Source organism: Papaver somniferum, chromosome 10 (assembly GCF_003573695.1).
Source record: "Papaver somniferum cultivar HN1 chromosome 10, ASM357369v1, whole genome shotgun sequence".
In the NCBI taxonomy this organism is placed as follows: Eukaryota; Viridiplantae; Streptophyta; class Magnoliopsida; order Ranunculales; family Papaveraceae; genus Papaver; species Papaver somniferum.
This window is the reverse complement of record NC_039367.1, coordinates 161,594,316-161,611,693: the sequence shown is the minus strand read 5'-3', so window position 1 is coordinate 161,611,693 and position 17,378 is coordinate 161,594,316. Positions and strand designations below refer to the sequence as shown.

At 34.7% G+C, this 17,378-nt stretch overlaps 1 long non-coding RNA gene across 1 annotated transcript; it reads right to left on the bottom strand.

The window, feature by feature from the left end:
• Nucleotides 1-14,617: 14,617 nt before the first annotated feature.
• Nucleotides 14,618-15,850, bottom strand: LOC113318017. The gene is made up of 4 exons (XR_003344215.1): nt 15,753-15,850; nt 15,539-15,606; nt 15,149-15,226; nt 14,618-14,846 (listed from the first exon to the last, which is right to left on the bottom strand). It is a non-coding gene; the product is annotated as an uncharacterized LOC113318017 (long non-coding RNA).
• Between the last annotated feature and the right edge of the window lie 1,528 nt (nt 15,851-17,378).

Below are 17,378 nucleotides of genomic sequence, written 5' to 3'. Positions count from 1 at the left end.
TCAACCAGATTCTCAACTTGATTTGTGGGTTTAGTTCCTGATGAAGATGCCATGTAAGAGGTTTCCTGATGAAGATGCCATGGGTTTAGTTACTAGACTCAGTACTAAACACACCATCACTCTCTACACCATCTCCAAATGATTCAACTCCCTATTTGTTGAAAATGAATGTTAATGGTCCTAGGGGACCGAAGAGAACACTAATGCCAATGACTATATAAAAGCACATGTTTTATGCACACAAAATGAAAGAGTGGCAGTTTAATTTCGGCACAGAATTCTGTAACAATAGGTCGTACATATATGGCGCGGTGACATGTTTTATACCCGTTGCATGTATATACCTGTGACTAAAAGAGAAACGGCCAATTTCATTGCGCAAAAATTAAGTCGTCTTAGGAAGAAAGTTTAAGGGAAAGAAGGCCTTCCTAGAAGTTGCACAATCAGAAAATTACCAAGGAAAGTGCAATGCATATCCAATTTGAGTGCAGCCTAACTTTCCTTTCTTCTTTGATTAGGTGGATGGATTAATCAGACCGTTTTCTAGTGTATTCATTTTTTTTCTTTGCATTTAAATCCCACCAAAAGTGATGGTAATGATGATTGATGTACTATATAGTACTATGTGCCTCAAGGTCCCAAACCAACGTGACAATAGTTATTTGAAATTTTTTATGTTTTAGATTAATTCAATTTTGATCAATCTGTCTAAAGAAATGTTAAATAATCGGTTACCAGCAGGCGGAGCTAGAAACTTTCCTAAGGTCTAAGACCATCTCCAACGAGGGAAGAGGAAATTCCCTTAAAATCCGAGTTGGCAACGAATATAATCAACGTGGAAAGCAATAGGAGATTACCATGTCCTATGGTATCAAAAGTAAAATGTATATCGATCGGTATTAGGTTTTGAGATCGGGAAAAAGTTTACCAACTGAGGAAAAGATAAGAGACAATTGGGAAATGTTTTGTGGTCGGGGAACATTTTACCGATCAGAGAAATGTTTAATGGTTGCAGAGCATATCGTTTTATTACTTCGTAACGCTTTCTATTACTTCGTATCGTTTTGTTTTTTGTTTGTAGCGTTTTCATTTTTCTAGCGTAAAATGAGTTTGGTCAGTGTGTTCTGCTATTTTCAATTCAATGTGCTTTAGTCTTTTCTTCTTCTCGGGTGAAATGCAGAATTTTGGAAATGATTTGCTTTCAAAACTTTAATTTTGTTTGCTTCCAAATCTTTAATTCTTGAAAATCAAATTTTTGTTTTCTTCTAAATTGTTGTTTTGTTACGATTATTTCTTTTAAGTTTTGGGTTCATGAAGATAAAGATGAAAATGGATACATATACAACAACTATCCAACAGACTTATCAAACAGAAAAGTTTGATTAAACCAAAATGTAGGATATAACACGAAAGAAAAGCCCGACATTTTCCGACATAACCTGAAAAAACGTGAAAAATTTCCTTCTCCAATCATTTCACCGATCGCTGAACTGAATACCGATCGTATGATAGTATATGGGCCCACACCTTAAAAACAAATCCCGACCAAGATTCTGAATGTAGATCGGTGAACTGAATCCCGATCACAGTTCTGTTTACCTATCGTCATACTATATACCTATCCACACGAACTTTTTAGAACGCTTCCCGACTTCTTTTCTTCCCCAATCAAATTCCCTTGTATAGGGAGAGAGAAATTGGGTTTTCGGGAATTTCCAACCCCATTGGACATCGCAATTCCCTTATTTAAGGGTACAAAACCCTGGTTGGAGATGGTCTAAGGGGAAGTAAAGTATTGTCGGTTCGAGGGGTGCAAAATAGTAAAAACAGGTTTGGGAGTTCAAAATATTAGAAATTCTAGGCTTGGGAACTAGTTTGGGAGGGTTTGTTTGCACTACACTAGCTCCGCCTCAGTGTTTGAATCGTTTCCATGAGAGGCTTTAAGAGGTATTAAGCTTTGTGTTATTGTTGGGGCATTCTAATTCTTTTCTTTCTTGCCAAATACTTGGGAATAAAATCCAAATTAATCCAAGGATATGTTTATACTTTTTAGGTTCTTAAGTGAAGGCAATACATGACCGATTAAATAATGTTTATAGGTTCTAAAGCCAAAACAATAATAATAGTGCATCTCCTCATACTTTCAACCAAGTAGATAATCAATCTCTTGATCGTACTCCTTTTGTTACAAGATTTTGCAATTTTTTTCTCACGTGCACACCCTTCAACATAAACCTAAAAACATGACTAGCTTATAGACTCAGTAATCCAGAATTCCATTCGTATTTAAATTTCCTCAAACATTCCAAGAACTCTGATACGAAGTTAACCATGGAATGAGTATTGAATAGACGTCTTGTTACAGTATTTGAAGTAAGAAGACCTTAAACTATCAACAATGTTTCTGTTCATTTTTACACTCTTAAGACCTCATTCAAATCATCTCTTATGCAATAGCTAGTTTGTTCGCGTTAGATCGATCACCAAAGACCTATTTGTCATATACAACGCATTATTGGGCATGAAACATGTAGTTGCAGGAAATCCTACAACACACCCCTTATAATAATTTGTAGATCTAAACATAAGAATGATGATAAGAATGCTAAAATTGTAAAGAGACACAAGATTTACGTGGTTCGATCCATTTGATCTACCTCCACGGGGTTAGGGTTTACTATGATTATTTGTAATTACATCTTGATTACATGGAGACTCCATTAATGAGTATTTGGAGCTCTAGTTTCTTGAAGGAAGAAGAAGAAGATAATAATACAAATTCTGCTCTCTCTCTCTACCAACGTGTTCTCTCTAAAGTGTGTATTTATAAAGTGTGTCCCCCTTTCTCTCTCCTGCTATTCCCTTTATATAGGTGTTTACATAGTGGATGACAGCTCATAATTCCTTTTATTTCATATTTCCTTTTATTTCATATTTCCTATCCTCCGTGCGACATTATTGCACAGCCTTTTATGAATCTCATACACTTACAAATATTTTTGCGATATTTGGATCCCGCATGTTGCCTCTTTTTTCTTGAATATTGCTTGAAGAGCGATCTTCAGAAAAAAAATCTGTTGTTGTAGTTGTTGGAGCGAGATACGTGTTGTTGGAGTAGTCTTTGATCTTTGTTGATAAAGGAACGAGCAAAAGAATACAGGACTTGAAAAGTACGTACTTGCCTCTATTCTTTTGTGAAGTTCCGAAACTTTGCGAAGTAAATAAGAAGTATCAGCTCTTGAAGTACGCGAAGTATGAAGTATCCTTGAAGAAGTATAAGAAATAATCAATCCTCGAAATATAAGAAGTATTCGTGCGAAATTATTACTCTATTTTTGGTGAGGATTCTTGTTGTTGTACGTCCACTTTGGAAATGATTCTTTCCGAGGAGATAAAGAACATAAAATGTTTTCTTGGTAATCCATAGTTGCCTCTGTTCTTTATCTATGAAGGTAGAATCCTTGAGAAAATGTTGAATGTGCGAATTGTTTCCTCATTCTTATCTTGCCTCTGTCTCATGTGTTGTGCTCATGCGATAGTATAATCTCTTCAAGTTTCTTATAATTGTGTGAAATAATTGAGCGAAATAATCATATCGTTCGGAATAATCACATTCTGCAAAATTCTGACACATTTGACGAAATTTTGAATCATTCGGAGAAATTCTGAATCATTATGCGAAATTCTGAATAATCCTGCGAAATTCTGAATAATTCTGCGAATCTAATGCTTATGTGATGATTATGTTATGAAATGTGTATGTGATGTTTATTCCATGAAATGCTTGTGCAATGCTTTTATGATGCGAGTATGATGAGAATGCTTATCTATTGCAATGTATAGTTAATGTTTGTGTTACTTAGCTCATTTTGCCGTCTAAAATTGATGTAGCTTTAAATTGCTTTCATTCTTCATTTCTCTGGCTTTTTCTTTAGTGTATGCATTCCTGTTCGTGTAGTTATTGTTCCTCACAAGTTCTTACTTGTGTTTCATCTTTCCTCTTTCCTGCACTATTAGTATCTCACAACAGTATGATCATATTATCAAGTCTGCGGCATTTTCACTGCCTCAATTTCATTTCCATGTACATATTCGCAAGCTTATTTGCTTTCATATAGTCATCTTCCCAAGTTTATTTGAGTACTCTCTTATGTGGTCTTATTTTTCCTTCCTAGTTAAAGGTCTTATTATGCCACCTCTTGTCATTGCGACAAAATCGCAGGACGTCTTTGCACTTTCATGCAAAAACCCATTGATCTTGCCTTAACTTTTTCTTTTGTATTATTGCCTCCTCAGGATTGTTGCGACAATATGACAGGCCTAAATATTCTTGCGAAAATAAATCCCCATGACATTGCCGTCTTGCGACGAAATCGCAGGACGCCTTTGCACTTTCATGCAAAAACTCATTGTTCTCGTCTTATCTTTTTCTCTAGTATTATTTCCTCTTCAGGATTGTCGCACAAATATGACAAGCCTTAATACTCTTGCGAGTAAAAAGACTCATGACATTTGCGTCTTAAGACACTTATCATCTCCCTAATGGAGGGTGTCGCCCTTATCTCATCCCTGGTTTCCCCTTCAAGGAGGCGTACTTCTACTATACAAGGTTTTTTGGATTGCGCATCTCAAAAGATTTTTTTTTGGATTGCGCATCTCAAATCTTTCTTTGATCTGCAAATCTGTGTATTCTCCTTTTGATCTGTTGATGCAGGTTGAAAATCTTCGCATCTGTGTTTCTAAATTGTTAATGATGTTTGTTGTTGGATATAAGAATCTTTTGTTCAAACTTTCGTTTTTTCCCTTGAAGATTATAGATCCAATTGAATTCACCACTACCAATAACTAATCTTTTTAATTCTCCTTCATACCAACAAGCAGGTAGTGTTTCTAGCGCCAAAATGTAGTTGCAGGAAATCCTACAACACACCCCTTATAATAATTGGTAGATCTAAACATAAGAATGATGATAAGAATGCTAAAATTGTAAAGAGACACAAGATTTACGTGGTTCGATCCATTTGATCTACCTCCACGGGGTTAGGGTTTACTATGATTATTTGTAATTACATCTTGATTACATGGAAACTCCATTAATGAGTATTTGGATCTCTAGTTTCTTGAAGGAAGAAGAAGAAGATAATAATACAAATTGTGCTCTCTCTATACCAATGTGTCCTCCCTAAAGTGTGTGTTTATAGAGTGTGTCCCCCTTTCTCTCTCCTGCTATTCCCTTTATATAGGTGTTTACATAGTGGATGATAGCTCATATTTCCTTTTATTTCATATTTCATTTTATTTCCTATTTCCTTTTATTTCATATCCTCCGTGCGACATTATTGCACAACCTTTTATGAATCTCGCACACTTACAAATATTTGTGCGATATTTGGATCCTACAAAACATGCATTATTTTGCAATACTTTTATTGCTGCTCATTTTGTGGGTCGACTATCTCGGGACTTGGCACTCTACTAGTTCAACCTTCTTCCTTTATAGAGGGATTGCTACATAAGCCGCCAATGGAACCTACATTAAAACTGTTCCTTCGCATGATGAGGGTAAGTTCCGCCAATCTTGGAATTAGCAAGAGTGTTGAGATTATTAGTCCCACATGGTTGGGTTATTTAAGATCCTGCGGTTTATAATCTATTAGGGGCTCTCCACTCATTGCCAATTGTTTTTGAGTTGGATGCTCGCAGACTTTAATATGGTATCAGAGCAGGCTATTTGTGTTGAGTCAGTTGACCGCACCTTTACTCCACATCACCCGATTTAATTGTCCACGTGTTTGTAAGACCCGCCAAGGCTACACGTGAGGGGGTTGTTGAGATTATTAGTCCCACATGGTTGGGTTATTTAAGATCATGCGTTTATAATCTATTAGGGCCTCTCCACTAAGGTCTGCGGGCATCCAACTCAAAACCAATTGGCAATGAGTGAAGTGGCCCTTCCATATTATATTTTAAGTTATTAAAGGGATATTAACAATGTGGGACTATTATCCTTCACAAAGAAGCTATCTTTGCCGCACATCATTGGAAAAGATACTAGGTGGAAGCTTTTATGGAGTTTGAAGGGGCAGTTTGTTAAGTATTTTGTTTGATTGTTTGGATATAGATACATACACAATTTAGAAAGAGAAGAAAAATAAAACCATTGTTGAAAATAGAAAATAATTCATTTTCCCCATGTGAATAAAATTATAATCTTGAAATATAATGTACGCAAACATGAACGTATCTTGATACAGGCCTGACCGATAGCCAGCTGTAGGCCCATTTATAGCACATTAGCCGTCTCAAAGATTTTGCAGGAATTTTTGAGTGGTATACTTTTTCATCTTGCAGTGGTATCTTCCCGTGCAACTTAAACTGCATTGCCTAGAAGTGCACTAAAATGCAGATACACAATCCTCTTTATAAAGAACCTTTGGCCGAACAAGCATTGGATTGTAAAATAGCTCCATATGGATCTACTAAAGAAAGTACATATTTAATTGGACTGAAACCTTACTTGTGTTTTTGCTTTTATGAGACGGATTATCAGAAATTTTCTCTTGTACATCCAATTGTTTCTACTCCACCCAAAAGAGAAAAATGATGTATCAGCACAAGGAGGACCAAAATGTGCATCACTATTCGGCCTATGGTCCCAGTAATTTAAGTATTATGATTTATGAATAAGTCTTAGAATTAGAATAATTTACTTTTTTTTAAGAAATTTATTAGAAAAAGTTCACTTCATCACAGGTTGAATCATTTCCATGTGTGGCTTTAAGAGCTAGAGGACTAAAGCTTCGCGGATTTGAAGAAATGCCTAACTTTTCTCCTTCAATTCAAAAGAATCACGCTTATTTGAGAATCAATTAATCCAATTCTTTCTTCTTCATCTTTCTGGGTCTTTTCTCGGCAGACACTTAAGAATGTTTTTTCTTTTCAACTATCCTTTTTCTTTTTATTGACACCTTGGCAAAATTTTATTCAAAAAGAATCACCAAAATAATAACAGAAAAACAAGGAAATACAAGAACGCCACAAGATATCATTAGATGACGACCATTGGCCATCTAAGTACACAGAGAAAAATAAAACACATAAATATTGAAACATAAAACGCTCCAACCAAAAAATCTCTGAAACTCAATACACCTTCAAGAAATCCTAATAACCCGATCTGAGAAATCATCCTCCAAATCCATATTTTCATCTTTCAAATTCCATGTTATCGCTTCAATTCAGTCTTCATTGTCAGAGTCAAAATCTCCCGGCCATCATATTCATAAACCAACATAATTTCCATATCTTTTGTCAATCTTTACTCCTCAACAATTAAGTATTTTATTTGTTTTTCAATTTCCTCTAACATCTTAATAACACTCTAGCTTAAATATAATTATCAAATCAACATTTAATAATAACAAATCTGAAGAGACATCTTTTGTTATCATTGAAAATTTGAAACAAAAGATAACCTTATAACTATTAACGATTTCGTCACTTACCTTTTTCTTTTCTGAAACTCTTTTATAACTAGAAGCTCATGTAAAACATATGATGATACGATATTCCAGGGGTTGCTTGTTTTTCCAGGGACTATTATAATGCGATAAGGTATGGTCATTTGGAAATAAATCGTGACACCCTTATATATCCTTCGTACCTATTCTTCTTTACAATCTGCTAGGAATTGGAGTGCCAGATTATTTGGAGGGCACCAAAATCCATACGAGATATAAGCTTTTTTAGTTTGTCTTATATAAATTTCGGTACCTTCGCCAGTAAACTCGTACCCCGTAGCATCCATTGAATGATAGCCTAAATGTTCAATTCTAACTTTTTTAATAATTGAAAGTGTATTCTGAATTTTCTTGATGGAATTTTATTCAGTATTTTCAAGTATATTCAGTATCTCATATGTTCTTTAATTCCCAACCGATTGTGGAAAACTGACTCGTAATTTACTCATCCTAGTCGATATTGGATTATAAAACTTATGATTTTTATAACCTTTCCTTGATATCAAGCCGATATTGATTAAGTTTCACGACATGGCGCTTCTCTATCTCTCGGGATTCGGGTTTTACTGGAAAAAAAAGAAAAAAAAATCTTTAAAAGCAAGTCTAGTAGGAGGAATTTAATTTACTTATTTTCTTTATCATATGGATGGGTAAATCAGATTTTCCACCGTGAAACATTGATCACAAATTTAACTAGCAGAAACCATTTTATACATTTTAAAAAAAATATTACATCTCGGTATTATCTTGGTCGATCGTCCAAAGCGTTGTCGATACTCGTCCAAGGTTTGGTCGATTGGCCAAGGACATGACTATCATCTCAGGTGAAGTCGATTTGAACCATTTCCCACCCAGCTTGCTACTCTGCCTACTACATTGTATGCTGGACTTGCTCTTAGTTAAAAGTTAATTACATGTTGTAGATTATAAGGGCAACAACATGGTTTTAAGTGCAAAAGTGTGACTTGGTCTCTTGGCAGCCATTAGGAAACTCCTTATTCTAATAACATAAATAGGTATAACCCACAACAGTCGCAAAAAACTTGATCAACCCCTAAAATAGCATGACTAATGATCATTGGTAAGATTTATTAAATTTAAGGATAATCCAATTTTTGATTAATTTGCAAATAAAATACGTTTATTAGAACCTTTTCTTTCTTACACAAAAATCAATTACCAAAAGCTTCAACCAAAACATCCCCACCATAGTGTAAGTCTTTGTAATTTTATTCCGCCGTTTCCCATTAAAATTTCTGAAACTTTTTCCTGGTCGCACATGCACGTTTCGTTAAGACGTACATCCTTTTACTTTGTAGAATTTGCAACACAGAGTTTATAGAGATAATACATGTCGTCAAAGTTTTCAAATTTCCTCAAACCAATGTGCCTCAAGGTCCCAAACCAACATGATACTGGAGGCTGATTATTTGAAAGTATTCATGTTTTAGATTAATTCAATTTTGATGAATCTATATACAGAAAGAAAGTTAAATAATCGGTTATCAGTCTTTGCATCGTTTCCATGTTGAGAGGCTTTAAAAGGTACGAAGTTTCGTGATATTGTGGGGAGCATCTTATTTTTTTCTTTCTTGCCAAATATTTGGGAATAAATTCCAAACTAAACCAAAGGTTTAGCATGAAAAGTTCGCAAAATAATAATATTTTATTTTAAAAATGTTAATTAATCGACATGACCGATTAGATAGTGAATCGTTATTAATCTCACACTAGTATCTACAGGCAAGCAACCATGTGAAATGTGAATGTGAATGTGATTGCTACCTCCGTGATCGTTGTTTGCAAATGCATCTTCCTTTTTCTGAAAAGAGAGGAATAAATTTCGAGCATCTCCCACTATTTTCTGAAAAACAAAGTACCCATTTATTTTTCTGTTCCTTTCTAGCGCCTTTTGCTACTGAATTTGGTACTGCTACGCTAGAACTGTTTTTCTCCCTGTTGAGTAAACCAAATTTGAAAATAAACAGATAATAATAATAATAGTACATCTCCTCATATATACTTTCAACCAGATAAACAATCATTCCCTTAATTATAACTTCCTCAGGTAGCTTGGAACATGAACCAAGAGATACTGTATACAATATCGACATACTATAGTTCTGATAATATGGCTAGCTCATAGACTATCATTAATCCAGATTCAGATTTTCATTCGTATTTCAATTTCCTACACCATCACAAGAACTGTGTTAAGAAGTATAACTTTGCAATGAGTATTGAGCAGACTTTTCTTTTTGGTTATATTTTCAAGTAAGAAGACCTTAAACTATCAACAATGTTTCTCTTAAGAAGACCTCACTTAAATCATCTCTTATGCAATAGCCAGTAAGCTAGCTTAGATCACAAAAGATCTATTTATCATATACGACGCATTCTCGAGCATCAAACATGCATTTTCACGACTGCTATAATTCTTTTGTTTCTGCTGATCATTTTGTGCGTCGACAACCTCGGGAGTTACTTGGCACCTTACTAACGCAACCTCGTTCCTGAAAAAAGCGATTTCTTTTGATTATGTGGATACAAAATTTAAAAAGAAAAAGAAAAAGAATTGTTTAAAGGAGGAAACAGTATCATTTTACCACTTCCAATAAATTTTTGGTCTTCAAATATAATGTACACAAACATGCATGGACATATTCAGTCACAATGTGGAAGAAGATATTATCAGATGGATGTTTTTATCGCAGTTTTTTATTTTATGTCTTATTCATGCAAACTATCGACATGTAAGCTTTGCAACATTTTGATCAATGAATTTTCTTTTAGTATTAAAAAAAAAATCACAATGTGGAAATTGAGTTATATGCCCAAAAGTCCATAAAGTACGGGAGTAATGTATCGCTAAGTATAGGTCTGGTCAAAAAGGACATAAACAGATTTTGTCAAACATGTCATGTCTTTTGACTTTATTCGTTATATTATCCTTTTCTTTCTCCTATTTAATTTCTTTCTACAATTTAAATTAATCACGAGAAAAGTCTTAACTAATTATGTATAGCAGTCAAATTCATATTAAACTAATTTTTTTGACTAGGGATCGAAAAGATCTGCAAAACAAGATCCCAAGATCCCTTGTTGATATGAAATTCGAAAAAGAATTTTCTTTTTATCTTGAAGCCAGATTGAGGATACATTACGCACCCAGATGCAACTTGCGTAAAATTTATTTTCTATAAAAATATGCACTATGCACCCAGGTATAACCTGGCAAAAATTTATTTCCTTTAAGAATAAGTATTATGCACTCAGGTAAAACCTGGACAAAACGTGTCCATATAAAAATAAAAATAAATATACATTATGCACTCGGGTGCAACCAGATCGAGACCTATTTTCCTTAAGAATATGCATTAAGCACCTAGGTACATTTTGTGTATACTTCATAAAAAAATCTAGGTTTATCCTAGTACAACTAAAACCACTGGTTCATGATCTCAAGTAATATGTCCACCACCATTATTACTGTATTCACCATCGAAACATCGAGCGAAAACAAGTATCGGAGAAAATAAAAAAGACAAAGAAATAACAAAATACTCGGAAAATATATATTATACACTCGCAAGCGATCATGCTAAAATCAATTTTTTTTCTTCAGAATATGTCTTATGCACTCAGGTGCATCTTGTATGGTTTGTGCATAAATTTAGGTTTATCTATTCCTATTATAGAACAAACTCCCCTTAGGCACTTGAGGCTGCAACTTTTTAAAACCCGAGTTTGCCCTTAGTTTTGTAACTTTATCAAAAATGCCATCTAAATTAAGTGAGGCCAAAATGGTAAAAATGAAAAATCAAATCAAGAGGAAAAAAAGTAAGAGAGTAGGTCATCTGTTCGGTGGTCCCATGAGAGGGCAGTAGGAAAGCACGTGAGAAGCTAGAATTGTTCATATTCGGATGTTGCCCTCAGCGTTATAACTCCGTTAAAAAATACTCCCTCCATCCCACTATTAAATGACCTAAATCAAGTTTGCACAATTTTTAAGACAAGGAGCGAAAAAGAGTATTTTTACAATCCTGTTATAGGGCGGCATGTTTCATTAGGAGGACGGCAAGTGTGATAACAATGTCCCTCTAGTTGGTTAGGGGGTCTCCTATAAGGTTGTAAATTGACTAATTTACCCATTCTATTTTGGTTGAAAATACATAATTGTCCTCCCCTATTTCTAAACCTAATGAATCAAAAAAATCAAAACAGTTTTTTTTTCATCTTCATCTTCTCTTCTCCTCTTCCATTAAAACTGAAATTTTCATCGTCCTCGATTAATCGGAAATTTGAAAAATGATAATCATTGATTGAAAACTATATTAGAGATTCCTAAGAAGAAGGTTGACGAAGATTGAAGTTAGTTTTGTATCAAAAATCAGGGTTTGATTGAAAACTATATTAGAGATGCCGAAGAAGAAGGTTGACGAAGACTGAAGTTAGTTTTGTACCAAAAATCAGGGTTTGGAACAAAATTGAAATTGAAATTTCTGTGTAGCATGGTAATAACGCCAATTGGAACCGTAACTATAGATTTGGTTGATGTTACGGTTCATTTAACTCAAATACCAACCGTAAGTTCTTGATTTTGAGAAAGAATGTTCAGTTACGATTTTTTTTTTTTGTAGCCGTAATTGATTTACGGTTGGTCTCGATACTTAAGTTACGAACCGTAATTCTTTCTGGATGTTTCATTTTTTCTACGGTTTGTATTTGCATCACTGTTATCAACCGTAATTGAGTTATGACTTGTAACTCAAATAACCTTACCAACCGTAAAACATACTGTGTCTTAGAAATTTATTCGGTTCAAAAATTAGTTGAGATACCAACCGTAAGTCAGTTACGATTGGTCTCGATTCATTAGTTACCAACCGTTATTTGTTACGGTTTCTATATGATGTCATGTTTCAAACAGTAATTAGGTTACGGTTCCTATCGAATTTTTTTTACCAACCGTAACTGGTATTCCGATTGGGTTTTCCCCAAATTGAACCAGTTACGGTTGGTATTCGATAATTTATGAACCGTAACACGGAGTTACGGTTGGTCAATAACACAATTCCAACCGTAAGTTCTTCTGAAAATGTAAAAGTTTTGATTTTTTACGTATTTTAGATAGTTTTGAGCGACAAAAAGCTAATGGGAACTAATTTAAAAGTATAACTGGTCAGTTTCAGGCTCTGGTTCTTCACTTTATTGGCTAATTTCTTCAATTGATTGAGATTGACCTTGACTTTGGGTTAAAACATCTCTACCATCTAACAAATACTCCATATCAGGATCTCCATCAAGAGGTATATAGTATTTGTTTTCTCTATCATATAGAGATTCACCCATCTCAAATTTTCCACTGGAATCACTCATTTTGGTTGAGTGAATCAAAATCTAGGGTTTCACAAATATCACAAAAGTTTTTTTTTTCTTCTCCTTATAACTTTTTTTTTCTAACTCTAAAAATCTGATTTTAGAGTTATTATAGGTGAAAATTAATTATCAACACTAATCTTGATTATCATCACTAATCTTGATTATTAATAATAAGGGTTAATTGGTCATTTCCATTTTTTTTTTGATAAGGGGTGGCATGAACTACCATGTAATGACCCTTTTTCTCTTATTAGGTTGCCGCCCCTCTAATGGATCATGCCGCCCCTCTAATAGGATTGTATTTTTAAGTATCTTTTAGAATTATACCCTTATGGATAATAACTTGTAAAATTTAGAAATGATTTATCTCTCAAACCATACCATGGATTTTCGTAAACTTTGTATCATTGAAAAGCATTTTAAAATACCTACTTGATGAATATAAACATGGATATTAAATTATACATATTTCTTATACTACCGATAATCAATCAAAAGGATAATTTTAAAAATATTCCTTGTTTAGTGAAATATGTCAACTAATAGTGGGACAAAATTTTAAACTAAATAGGTCATCTAATAGTGGGATGAAATAGTACTATCTAAACTAAATGAGGCTAAAAAAGTAAAAGTGAAAGAAAAACAAATTAGCAGTCAATAAGAGAAAGAGATAGAGCGGATGACGTGTAAGAGGGAGCATGAAAGCGCAAAAGAAAAGCACCTGCAAAGCGCGTGCCCGGATTCTTGTCCTAATAAACCGAACATATGGTTACAAATGTGTTAGCTATGGTTATTGGATCAACAATAACACAAGGTCCAGAATCATCATCAGCATTAGGGGTGAGCATGGGCTGGTATGGACCGGTTTTCATCTCATCCGCATCCAATCCAATTCACTACGGATTTCAAATTTGGCATCCGAATCCAACCCACATCCGATGGATTTGCATCCAATGGATGCGCGGATGAACTAATTGGGTACGGGTAACCCAATGAATTTGTTTTAGTTAAAATTTATGATGAAGAAATCAAATAAACATAGATGACTTCTTATAAAACCTACAAATTTTATATATATGTGCACAAATATAAAAGTTTCATGGACAACACTCCAAACAAACACTTTAACAATTTCTAAACTACTTATTTATTTTCTAAAAACTATACAAATGCTCTTAATCTGACGGATATGGATGTCCAATGGATTTTCAACGATGAATCCGGGCCCAATCCGTAATCCGTTTGATTTCAAAGTTCTCATCCGCATCCAACCCATTAGCGAACGGTCTGGTCATCCATCTGCAAAAATAAGGTGTGTCCCGGTTAAATCCGCTGATTACGGCCGAAATGCTCACCCCTAAATTCAGCATCACCAAAAGCAGGCCAGTTCTGGAGGGTGGCTCCTTGGGCTTTAGCACATGGCGAGATTTTCTGCACCTATAATGGGCTACTATTTTGCTGACCCAATATGGTTTGTTAATAGGGGTGAGCAACGGACGGACGGATGCGGATTAGGGGTCACCCGCAACCGAACCGTCAAAGTTGCGGATTTTGAAAATGGAACCGTGACCGGCCCAATCACCCGCGGATTTGTCCTCTGCGGATCAGCGGATTTTGCGGGCCGGTTGCGGATAACCGCGGTTTAATCTCAAAAAATCATCAAAAAAAAAAAAGTACAGAAAGTTAGAAACTAGAATTTCTAATGGAGAGTACATGCGATTCTTAACACAAAAGAGTACTAATTCAGTAATTCAAAAGCAACAAAAGATAGAAGATAGTTAACAGTTAACACAAAAAAGTACTAATTCAAATGCAACAAGTTTGGTGCCAAGCCATCTGAATCTATGATGCCAAAAACTGAAAAAAGAGTCCTTGGATTTGAGTACTAGTTTAATCAATCCATGATAGATATGTCTGGAATTTCCTGCAAGATTTCTGCCGCATCTGTAAAATGAGGAACCAATGTCACAAACAGCAGCAATCTTAAGGGGAGCAAAAATAAGCAATTCTCAAGCAATAGATGTGGCGCAGTTTCACTTAAGCATAATATTGACAATCTCTAAGCATGTTCAGTAACAAATTTGATGAAACCTATCAATGGTATGTTCAGTACCCAATCTCTTTATAAGTCTATTGCCTACAAATGTTTAAAGGATATGATTCCAACAACTTAAAAGATTTTCTAGATTCACTAGGATAGCTAGATAAGGAGTAATGGAGTTAATGTTTAAAGGATATGATCATACCTTTCTCTACTGTCCTTTTTCTAGGAGTGCTTCAAAATAAACCTGTTAAGCAATGGATGCTAGACTGTCATAATAAACCTGTAAGATAAGAAGATGAAATTGAAATTGGAATTCATGGTGTATTATGATAATCCAAACTTTCTACTTCTGAGAATAAGGGCACATTCCAGTTAATAATACACGCTCAGGATTTGGAAATATGTGTGCATAAACAACAAACTTAGCTAAAAATTCATTCAAATAACTTAGCTAAAAATCATTCAGTAACTTCAGGATTTGGAAATATCTTCATTCAAATAACAAAATTCATTTTCAAACCAAAAAATTAGTAAACAAAAACTGAATTTTCAACCCATTAGTAAATACAAGGGTTTTGTTTCATTAACTCACTTGTTTATCAACTGCAACTAAATCTCGTTTCAACCCATTCTTCACTTCACCATTTTCTGAAACTAAATCTGTGCAACATAAAAGAGACACTGAAAGTTAATACCGAAGAACCAATGAAGAAGAAATTGATACCCCTAACATGAAATCGATTTGGGGGAAAAAAATCAAAAACTAAATTTCTCTGGAATCAAAACTGAAGTTAATCGTTACTTACTTCTCTGCAAATCGATAAAGATATTGCTGAAGTTAATACTGAAATTGCTGAAGCTAACACGCAATCGAAGAAGAATCGCATCTGTTCGAAGAAGAATCGCAGTTGTTCCTCTCGAATGAAAAAAAAACTATTAGGGTTTAGAAAATAAAGATCCTTATATATAAAACTCCAACTCCCCATATTATCCTTAATACTTTCACTAAATTCCCTAATTTTCCTACGGTGCGGGTAATCCGCGGTTATCAAAGCCCAACCGCAACCGTAACCGCACCGCATGCGGATTTGAAAATGCACCCGTGTCCGGTCCATATCTCTTGCGGATTGGTTTTCACCCGCAAATTTGCGGACGGATACGGATGAAATCCGCGGTTACGGTTTTTCTGCTCAGCCCTATTTGTTAAGCTATCATGGAAATGTGTGTGTGTTAAGAACAGAGTGGAACCTAACTTGCCTTTTTAGCTTTTATGAGTTGAGTTGCTCATAACTTTTTCTAGTGTACCTAAAGCGATTAGTAGCGAGGATGTGTGAGTAGTACTGGCCGAAGGAGGACCCATATGTGCATCAAAGGAAAAACCATTTGGTCTATGCATGCAAGTTGGCGTATGGTCCCGAACAAAACATGAGTTTGATTGTGAATAAGATTTATTAAGATTTAGGACCATCCAATTTGTGATTTATTTGATAAATACTAACCCTTCATATGAAAATTTTCGTTCTTACATAAAAATCAATCATCAAAAAATTCAACAAAAAACCGTCACTGCATGGTAAATTTTTCTTCTCCTTCCGCCTTTTCCCGTCAAAATTTCGAAACAAATTTCTGGTCGCACACCCTTCATTAGCACTTCCTTTTACATTGTGGACTTGCAACATACAGAGCATATCGATAGTATATACAAAAGTTTCAAACGGAAAAGAAGGCTATTTCCAAAGATGAAAAACATATAATTTAACTTGTTTTTCAATTTCCTCTGCCATCTCAAGAATTCTCTAACTAACTATAATTTTGAACAAAAAATGGGTTATATAGCCAACAAAGGAAGTTTTAAAGGCCATATAGACAGTTAGGATTCGGCCTGGGTCAAATAACCAATGGAATTTTTTTAGTGTGGAGAGACTAAACTACCCTTTCTATCACTGCTACTTAACATTTCTTCTCGTCTTCTCCGCCTCCACATAACCAGATCTAAAAAAACCATTACCGTCTCTCTCTCCATCAACGTCTGCAACGTATCCTTCTTCTTCATTCTTCACAGAAACACCACCACAACCAATTCACAGCGACATCGTGACCACTCGACGTCTTTGTTTATTTTGGAAACTAATAACAAGAGGTAATTCATCTGATTTAGGGTAAAGGCGGTATAGCATTAGGGTTCTTATGTTTGATTTGAATTCGTTAAACGAGAATTGACTACTTATTAATTGCATGTTTGATTTAGGATTTTTTATTTTCTGAAAACTCCCGGTGTTGTATGACCTTTTCTCAATTCAACCTCTTCTGGTTGAATCCCCTTGGAAAAGATGTTAAAAGACTTTACCCTAAGAAACCCTAATCATCAATACCTATTTATCTTTCAATTCTGGATCTAATTTCTGATTGTTTCTGTCATGATGAGTTTCAAC